The sequence below is a fragment of the Cheilinus undulatus genome, linkage group 11 (assembly GCF_018320785.1).
Source record: "Cheilinus undulatus linkage group 11, ASM1832078v1, whole genome shotgun sequence".
NCBI classification, from domain to species: Eukaryota; Metazoa; Chordata; class Actinopteri; order Labriformes; family Labridae; genus Cheilinus; species Cheilinus undulatus.
The window spans coordinates 3337261-3348139 of NC_054875.1; the positions used below are offsets into that span (position 1 = coordinate 3337261).

Below are 10879 nucleotides of genomic sequence, written 5' to 3' on the forward strand. Positions count from 1 at the left end.
TTTATAAGGCATTTATGTTCTAAAAAATCCAATTTCATTACTTCTTCCAACATTTTTTTCCATTATTATCCAACTTTAGCAATTTTTAACCCATTTTTAATTGTTTTTATAATCTATTTTTATTTAAAGAAGGCTATTTATTACACAAATAAATAAATAAGACATGTGTTTCTTTGATAAGAGTAGTTATTATTCAAGTCAAAAATAAAATATGGTTTTCACAGTTTAACTTCACTATAGATCATGGTTTTGCCGACCTCCATGGTCCCCCAGTTTGGTAGGGTCCCAGAAAGCTCTCCCCTTTATCTCCCCTTATGGACAGCCTTGTCTCCACATGACTATTCTTGAATGTGCATGGCTGTGTTCAGCCACCTTCAGGTACAGTGGGGGTCCCCGGTCCCTGGCACCTTTATTTTGGGGGTCACGGGTCAAAAAGGTTGAGAACCAGTGCTCTACTCTACATATCCACATATAGCCTTTACTAACAATTATGCAACTGCGTCAGGAAACATTACTTAAAACACAAATATGATACTTTAAAAAAGCTCTAAAATATGCATATTTTATTTCCATTATTACATTTTATTAATTTCATAATTCTCATGAGAAATTAGACTATTCATTTTTACCATAAAATACCAGATAATTACTGGGTGCTAATTAACCGCCGGGTCCCAACTAACTGCCGGGTGTAGCAGTACATTTTGACAAATAAACGCCTGTTCCAAATAAATGCCGAGTGTAATTTATTTACAGCTTCGATATGTGACTGAGATGAGAACCGTATAGAATCAACTCCCAACTCCCCTTCCCTTCCTGTTCTTCTCTCTGTTTGAGCTACGTAGCTCCGCCCCTCTCTCTACATGCCTCCTTGCGGATGAGAATGTCCACTGAATTGAATACTCATGGTGGCAAAGCGCTCGTGGAATGATTTTGCTCTGCTTTTCCACTGAAATTAACGGCTGAATCGCAGGCAAGAAAACACTTCATCTCATCATGAACAAATTCTACTCAGGACCGAACACCGCCGTAATTCCGCCAATGAATCAACTTCTCACTGAGCTGAGATACGGAAGCTACAGCGGCCAATAGGAACGCTCCCTCTGACCTGAGCCTGATTGGCTGAAAGTACTAGCCTCTTCATTGGCTGCGGCGACCCCGTCCATTGCTGGTTTTCTCAAGCGAGATAGCAGCGCCATGGCAGTGAAAAAGTTAAAAGTACGACATTAACAATAAACTGTCGTCAACTTTGTGTTTGTTTAGCTCCTTACCACTATTTAAAGTGTTTAGAGAGTGTTGAGTTGACAGAAGAAGACAAAAGTATAACTATGGTACTGTAATCTTGTTCTTAAAAATATAAAAGTGATATTCATACTGGTGTAAATAAATAGTTTGATTAAATTTACCATATTTTTCCATTTTTTGCTAAGCAAGATTTTTTTGAGAAAGGAATTGAACACCTGTTCCAAATAGCTGCCTGGTCCCAAATAAACACCTGGTCTGCTCAGTGATTGAGACAAATAAACGCCCGGGCTATTATTTGGTATTTTATGGTAAGTTGCTTTTTTATTTTGCATCTTTTTAAATGTGTTCTTCTCTTTTATTTATGTTAACTATGACAAAGGATGTACCCACTATCTCAGGTAGTTCTCATAATAATTACCAGAAGGATCCAACTGTGAGCTACACTATTGTCAGCTTTAAAGATATAAATGAGAATTAGGCCTCTAAATTTGGTACTTTATGTTTCTTTTTCACCAATTAACCAAAGCCATAGTGAACGTGACCTCTGTGAACGTTACGCCCACAGAAACTACAGCACGTATATCAGAAAACAAACAGAGCTTTATCTTTTTAAAGCAGCTTCTGCTGACGCCTGAATGTTGCCAAATAAATATTGATTTAGAAACTCAGGTCAGTGGGATTAATGCTCCGGTATCAGTTCACAGTCTGCTGAATCATCTGTTTACATCAGACCAGGAGGAAGAACTTGAACTTGTGCTGCATTCAGGGTCTGTGGGAAAAAATACATTTATAGAGGGAGATCTCTCAGCTTCATTCCTTTAGAATAGAAATTATAAAGCAGCACAGAAAAGAAGTTTTTCTTTTAGAACTTCAGTTTCACATTTAACTCTATGACAGTAAATCTCACTTTAGAGTTTAGTAATGGATGGTTTTACCAAAATAAAAGTGACAGTAAAAGAGATTTCCGTTACTGCAGGGGAACTTATCTCATACCAGCTGAAGTCATTATCTACACCGGTGGTTCTCAGCTGGTCAGGACCCACCACCAACTCCTGAAGAAAATACTGTAACAGGACACAGGGGTGTAGACACATCCTTCAAAATAAAAGCACATCATAGATTTTTTGCTGTATTTTTTTCCAGTGACCTGCTGAAAATAGTTTGCGACCAACTTTTGGGTCACTAGCTGAGTAAAAGTAAAATGTTACAAGGACAGTCCTGGCACATTTCCTCTAAAATAAATATTCACCCCCTTTAAAGAGACTGACCTAATTCAGCAGCCAACTGGTGCTAGTAGTCTCACTGTTAGCGAAATGGGGATCACCTGAGGTCAGTGAATGTGTCTCAGTGACTGTAGAATAAAGACACCTGTGTCTGGAAGGTCCAGTCAGTGGTTCATCAGTATTCCTGGCTACCATTACACCATGAAGACAAAAGAACACTCCAAGCAACTCAGAGAAAGGGTTATTGAAAGTCTAAGTCAGGGGATGGAGACAGAAACATTTCCAAACCTCTGAAAACCCCCCAGAGTTCAGTTAAATCCATTATGAAGAAATGAAGGAAAATGTCACATGTAAACCTGCCTAGATCAGACCGTCCTCACAAACTGAGTGAGTGTGCAAGAAGGAGGCTAGTGAGAAAGGCCACCAAGACACCTATGACTACTCTGAAGGAGTTCCAAGCTTCAGCAGCTGAGATGGGAGAGACTCTGCAGACAACAACTGTTGGCCGGGTTCTTCACCAGTCAGAGCTTTATGGGAGAGTGGAGAAGAGAAAGACACTGTTGGAGAAAACTCAGGTCATTGATAGTCCAGGGACTCGGTCCGTTTTGGAACAGAAATGGCAACATTGTTGCACTTTCCAGAGTTTGTGTGAGCGTTCACACTACTCGAAACAAACCAGACTATCCAGGAAAACAGACCAGAGTTCGGTTAAAGCGGACCAAACAGCTCTGGTGTGAACGTACCCTCAGATTCAATCTGGACTAGAGTTCACCAAAAGACATGTGGGAGACTCCATGGTCTGATGAGACCAAAATGGAGACACCAAACACTGCAGATCAGCACAAACACACCATCCCTACTGTGGAGCACGGTGGTGGCAGCATCATGCTGTGGGGAGGCTTCTCAGCAGCTGGCCCTGAGAGGCTTGTAAAGGTAGGTAGCAGTAAATTACAGGAAAATCCTGGAGGACAATCTTATCCAGTCTGAGAACTATGGCTTCCAGTCAGACAATGAGCCAAAGCATCCAGAGAAAGCTTCACAGACATGGTTTAAAGACAACCAGGGGAATGTTCTGAAGTGGCCGAGTCAAAACCCAGACCTCAATCCAATCCTTTTTTTTTAAGGATTTATTTTTGGCCTTTTTGCCTTTATTGGATAGGAGAGTGGATAGAGTCGGAAACAGGGAAGAGAGCGGGGAGAGACATGCAGAAAATAGTGCCACGGGCCGGATTCGAACCCAGGTCGCCTGCGTATATGGAGCACGCCTTAACCACTCGTCTACCGGCACGGCAATCCATTTTGACTTACACATTTTTGTTTAATTGATATTCCTTTGTAGAAGTTTGTATTCAATCTGACATTCAAGAAGGTTTTTTTGTCAAAAAAAGTCAAATCATACTGACCGTGATTGGTTTACAAAACCAATAAAAGGGTAGAACATCTAAGGGAGGTGAATAAGTTTTATAGGCATTGTAATTCTCCAAATTCTCAGACTAGAACAGCAGTTTTCAATCTTTTTTGCCCGAGGTGCACCTCTGTTAGAGACTGGCTGATCTTATATGACAAAATTCAAAGATGTTTGATATCTGGGAGGCTTATTTGGACAAATAATCAACTTCAACAAGCCTCGGGTCGTGTCTTTCTCCCCTGATTGTTTTGGGAGGTTCAGCTCATCTGACTCTTCTCAGAGGAACAAAATCCACCTGTGAGTCAAAACTGCAAAACAGCTCTATGTGGAGCAACTGACTGTGGGTTTAAGGGGGTCATGACATGAGCCGACCTACTTCTCAGCACCCTGCAACCTTAAGACTACAGGAAATCACTGCTTTCTGTCTTCTTATCAAACTCTCTGTGGAAATATTCTTCATTACAGCCCTGCTGTCAGAAATCTAACACTTTTATTTGCATAATCGGCACTGTTAGGTTTAATAAACTCCAAATTCATTCAGATGAGGGTTATAAATCTGGTCAGGGCTCTACCAACAGAAGTTTAAATGTTAAAACCACTCTGGTATCAATATGTGTCCTGATATCACGCCAACATAATCCAAAGTCCTCAGCAACCAATATTTCGGAATTTCCTGTTTTCAGTTATTAAAAATGTCGACTTTTGAATCGCATTGTTGACGTTCCCTGAAGGAAAAGTTTGACTGATAGAGCCATCCCTTTCCTAGGAACATCTCAGGAAATTAATGTAGTTTTTAAAAGTTTTTTCCATAAATACCATGATTTAAAATTCTCCTGAAGATTTGAGGATTATGAAAACGGACATAAAATATTAAAATGCTGCAACAGTACCGCAAGACTGAAATGAATTCATGCTTTTTTTATGCTTCTTGTTTCATCTGAATTACAGATCCATGAAAATGGATTTTTGCAGAAATGCGGATATTACCAAACTCATTTTAGCCCGTATTTATCTACATTACTGTGCAGAACGTTAAGGCTTGTTTGGTCCAGAAAACTAAGGCTGAGGTAAGGTGAAGATGTGGTGAGCTTCCAGTAAGACATGAGCCATAATAATCATCAATATCATCAAAACAAATAAGTCTTGAAATCAGGGATGTTCCCATACCATTTTTTCCTTCCCGTTATGATTCCAATACCAAGGTGTAGCGTATTGGCCGATATTGAGTACTGATCTGATACCAGTGTGAACTTTCTGGACTGTGCAGAAAAATATTTAAGCTCTACAACACTGGTCATCAACTGGCGGCCCTGGGGCCATATCAGGCCCCCCAAAGCTTCCTGTCCGGCCCCCGAAAGATCATTAAATTCAGAAAAGGAGGAAAAGAAGATGTTGTTGTTTAAGGGTACTGTTGGCTTTAAATGTCTGCTGTAGTAATACTGAAATACTTTCAGAATGATAACATTTGATCTGTTTTGACCAAAATTTACTGTCATCATTATTACATATTTTAAAAAAGGGTTAAGGTTGGCAGAAGTGCTGCAAAAATGACCAGATAAAGTGGTGAAAAGGGGTTAGAGAGTGGCAAAAATGGGTGATAAGTGGCAAAATGGGTTGTGGAATGGCACAAAGGGAAAAAAATTGTTGAACAAGTTGTGGAAGAGGTTAAAATGTGAAAAAATTGGTAACAAATGTCAAAAAATAGTGCAAAAAAAGTCACAAAAAGAGGTTAAAAAGTGGCAAAAATGGATTAAAGAGTGGCACAAAGGGGACAAAAAAATGGTAGAATAAATTGTGAAAAGATGTTAAAATGTGAAAAAAAAAAGGAAAAAAGGAGCAAAAAGTATCACAAATTGGTAACAAATGTCAAAACATAGTGCAAAAAAAGTCAAGAAAAGGGGTTTAAAAAGTGGCAAAAATGGATTAAATAGCGGTACAAAGGGGACAAAACATCAGGGAAAACGGTTTAAATGGCTTAAAGAATGGCAAAAATTGTGTTAAAGAGGCAAAACTTGTCAAAAATAGGTAAAAAGTGGCAAAAATTGGTTTTAAAGTTGCAAAAAGGGTTGAAAAAAATGGGGTTAAAAAGTGGCAAAATGGATAAAAGAGTGGCTTAAAGGAGATAAAACATGCAGGGAAAGTGGTTCAAAGGGGTTCAAATCTTACAAAAACACAGGTTAAAGAGTCAACATAGGGCAAAAAGTGTCAAAAATGAGTTAATACTAGTTCTACAGACGCATTCTCTGGGATTTTCAGCAGCCTAGCTTTTCTGCTGTCAGGTCTGTCTCCTCGTGTCCTGCTGCATTATAGTTAATAGAGATAGATCTCACTGGTAATGACTAAAAATGCCCGATAGTTTAAAGGAAAATACAAATACTACTTCAACTATATTTCAACCAGACCAAAATATGTATTTAATTTTTGTTTATGTGAAAGTCCGGCCCCCAGAGCTCATGTTGGTACTAAATCTGGCCCTTATGCGACTGTTCTTGATGACCCCTGCTCTACAGTTTATTTGACTCAACATATCATAATGTACAGCATCTCTAAAGGAGTTTTTCTGCTGATTATTGAGCTTCATCAGTCACATTCAGGGAATAACTGTCACACAGCCTCCATTCTTTGCTGCTGCAGTGGCTCCTTTGCTTCTTCTTCGCTGCTCTAAAAACGGTAGCCAGTGCATGACATGCTTTCCGGCAGTGAAGAAGAAATGATTTCCAGTTTACAGTGCTAACAGTTAGCATGGCTAAACGAAGCAAAATATAAAGCTAAACCAAACGGTGTCAGATTGGTGCATAAACTCGTGTACTCGCCAATACTGATACCTGCATTTTAAGCAGAATGGGACAGATTTCCGATACTGGTACAGGAATCGGAACAACCCTACTTGAAATGTTTAACTTTTTATGAGCTGCATCAAGAGTATATGAAAGTTTAACCTTTTAACCTAAATTACAGCAAGAAAATCACTTTTTCATGATATTGTTATTTTCTGAGATGCACCTGTATAAAGTAGATTTCCTTCACTGTTTCTGGATGAACTTAACCTCATTTATCCTTTTAGTGCCCATGTGATGCTTTCTGACCAGACTTAGTGTCCATATTTCTGCACTATCTCTGTTTAGCTAACAAATACGAATCAAAAATGCCAATAGGAAATGTCTGAGTGTTGAGCAACTTAACCAAGAGTTCCAGCAAGAGCAGCGAAAGAAAACACAGATATTTAATGTATACTCCGCATTTTCTTTAAATCCAGGATTATGACCTGACAAGGGAGAAAAGCGGTTAAAAAGTGGCCCCAACTGCTGCCAGCCTGCTTGGTTCAATTTTTTTCTTCCTGTTTTGTTTTGGAGCTTCTGACCACTCACCTTAGAAGTACATAACAGCGTGCACACAGAGCTCCTCTCAGCCATAGACACCTGAGTATTAACCACAGGTGATCTGTTGTGGTGATCCATGACTAGAAGCATGAACTCTGATCTACTGAACACTAATTTTAGACACACCAGTGATAATGATCGGTTTATGGTAGGTCAGGACGGCGCTACTAACAATAGCATTGATAGGAGATACTGTGGCTGAACCTGTTCAAAATGAAAGGGAAACGGCGATAAGCCCAGACACGAGGAGAGCATGATTCACCTTCTGTTCCTGCTGCTTATAAAGACTCAGTAGAAAAAAAAGATCTACAGTCTGCAGTTTAGTTAGCCTAAGTGATGTTTGTTATTCTGTAAAAGTAGAACCTTCCCGTATTCATCCTCTAAGATGTGTTTTGAATAAGTGCAGCTGAGTGTATCCAACAGCCCTGTGCGGACAAAGACGGCGTCCCACAGGACATTGTTCAGGTTTCAATCTGGCTGCCTGGTTCCTAACAACAACCTTAAACGAAGCTCACAGCCTCCGTTTCCAGGACGAGGTGTTTGCTTGGTGTCACAGCAACACTAGTTTCTTCACCAACGCCTCGAAGTTTCACAACTTTGCCACAAATGAAACACAGATGCATGCAGGAAAACTCTTATGGTTCTAGTTTCATTGTTTCTCAGCCTTTCTTTAACCTGCATGCTTGCTGCGTTGTGCTTTTACTGATGTGGGTGTAAATAACAGTCCTGTTAAACAGCCTGCTCATGCCCCGAGGCTGCAGAACATGTTACAACAACATGCTGTCAGCTCTGGAAGAAAAGGAATGGTGGAGCCGCTTCAGTCGCCCTGAAACTGCAGGATTATTCAGAAAACCTGCAGCTTATTGATAGAAAAGGACCTCTCTTCATGTATTTATTATATAACTCCTGTTTCATCAGAGTAAACAGCCACGTTCGTGGATGAATTTGTTCTGCAAAGCCTCACCTGAGGGGAAAGGTGTTCAGTGTGAACGGTTTTCAGGAATTTCTGACAAAACCTGTGTTTCAAGCTGCAACTAAAGCATTTTTGAACACATTTTTCCCCCACAGGCTTCAAGGAAAACACAGTTCTGTTCTTATATCTATTAAAATATCTTACAGTAGATGAGCTAGGAATTGAAAACAGGTTCATAGGTGAGTTTCCTGCGGCAAAAAGTCAAAAGTTAATGTTTTGTTTAGGATAACTTTAGGTATGGACTTTTTAATGCAACTTAACTGCAATCAATATTTTAGTTTGACTGAAAATGTTAAATCTATTCAGCTACATGTGTTCGGTGATACGAATTTAAAATCTTATTGCAGTATACCTTAGCTAAAAGGCGATAAAACATAAATCTCACATTTTTGTTTGTTAAGAAACAAAAAAAAAGTTGTAAAAACGCCCACATTTAAAACTTTGATATGATTTAGTAATAATCACACCATATTTAAATCTGTCTGGTACCACAGCAACAAAAGCAGAAGTTCTAGACACCACATTTTGGGCAATTTCTGTTTTTACTTGTGAAAATAAAAAAAAAAAAACCTCTTACACAATGTCTAAATTGCACAAAAAGATCAACAACCCTTTCACATGTTGAGGCTATCACAATTATCTAAGTTATTAAACATCGTGTGTTTTAAAATGATCTAAAAATTTAATGTTATCAAAAAGTGCAATTTTAAGCTAAAGAGCAAGAAAGCAATGTCTAAATTGCACTAATATGTTGGCAACATGTGGAGAAGTGGGTGGAAGTCCTACTCACAAGTTCAAGCAACTTTTGCCAGTGTTATGCCCAGATTAGTCAGTGTACAGAGAAAGGAAACTTCGCCAAAGTTTTGTGCAATTTAGACAGTGTGAAGGAGAGGAAAATGTTGTGTGTTATGTGTAATTTAAACAAAGAACGAAGGACGGAAATATTGCCAGTTTTGTGCAATTTAGACATTAAGTATTAAACTGAAACTTGGCCAAAGTTTTGTCCAATTTAGCAGAATGCTGAGTAGAAACATTGTCAGCGTTGTATGCAATTTAGACGATAAGGAGAGGGTGGAAATGCTGCCAGTGTTCTGAGTATTCTACACAGTGTGCAGCAGACAGAAACGTTGCCAGTGTTTTGTGCAATTTTGTGCTAGAATGGAAATGTAGCTAGTGTTCTAAGAAAGTCTGACAGGGTGCAGTTGACGGAAACATTGCCAGTGTTTGTTGCAATTCCATCTGTGTGCAGGAGGAGAAAACTTAGCCTAAGTTTTGTTTAATTGGCAGTGTGCTGAAAACAGAAACATTGCAAAGGTTTTGCGCAATTTAGACAGTGTGCAGGAGACAGGAACTGGTGCAATTCCAACAGAAACACTGCCAAATTTTAGTGCAACTCAGAAGTTTGCTGAAAGTGGGCAAGTTGCCAGTGTTTTGTTAAATTTCTAGATAGATTGCCAGTGTTTGGTACAATTCCAACAGTGTGCTGGAGATCTAAACGATACTTATGTTTGTGCAATTTAGCAGTGTGCAGAAGAGGGAAATGTTGTCAGCGTTTTCTACAATTTTGTCATTGGGACAAAAATATTGCTAAGGTTTTGTGCAATTTAAAAGTGGGTGGAGCTGGCAGGGAGTGAGGGTTTCTTGTCAGTTGTACCCAATCATCGACCTCTGTTTTAAAAAATTGGCAACATATTTGTGCAATTTAGGTCTTTTTCACACCTGATAGTCCAGGAGACTCAGTCCTTTTTGAAACAGAAATGGCAACATTGTTGCACTTTCCTTTGGTTTGGTTCGCATTCACGCTGCTCTCTTGGTCAAGCGGACCAAACCGTCTGAACACCTACAACCTCTGCCTGCCAGGGGCGCTGTTGCCACAAACAAACGGCGACGAAGAAGAAAAGAAGGCATAGAAGAAGACAAATCTCCTCCCACTGGTCTTATTTCCACATAAACAATGAAAAAACACTGAATTTACGCTATCTTGGGGCCATTATGAGCAGCCAGCGAGGCGGTGAGCTGTCCAACATGTCGTTCTTAACATGAGACGAATAAATAAGCACGGACTATGACGTGTTGCTATGGTTACACAGACGCTAAGTGAGGTACTGACATGTATTTGAGTGTATTAAATCACATATAAATCTGTATATTATAACACTTTATGCCACTTCCTGTCTTTGGTTCACAAGTTGGTCCACTTTGCTTTCACACCTCCCACCTCAAACGAACCACACCAGGATTCATTTGGGAGCGGACTGAGACCCCTGTTTTCAAGTGGACCAGAGTCTGCTTGTTTGGTCCACACCAGAGTTTGTGTGATCTTTCACACCACTCCAAATGAACCGGACTATCCAGGAAAACAGACCAGAGTTTGCTTAAAGCGGACCAAACAGCTCTGGTGTGAAAGCGTCCCTAGACAGTCCTCCCCCTCTACTACATTCTCTTCTTCAGAATCGGACTGATATTAAGACTTTTCTGTTGTTTTTGATACCACCAATCGCCGTTGAAAGGGATATTTGGTTGTTATGAAACACACTGGATTAAAAGAAGAGTAAAGCCAAGTATGAAGTCAATCAATGTGAATGTTGTCAGTGTCTTTTTTCTATTAATTAATGTTTTATCTCAAAACAAAAAAAAGCTTAAAAACAAG

General features: G+C 39.5%; 1 protein-coding gene across 2 annotated transcripts in view; it reads right to left on the reverse strand.

The window, feature by feature from the left end:
• The window catches only part of LOC121518199 (DENN domain-containing protein 2D-like), a 45978-nt gene that overhangs the window by 18900 nt on the left and 16199 nt on the right, over positions 1–10879 (reverse strand). The gene's annotated exons all lie outside the window — the stretch shown is intronic.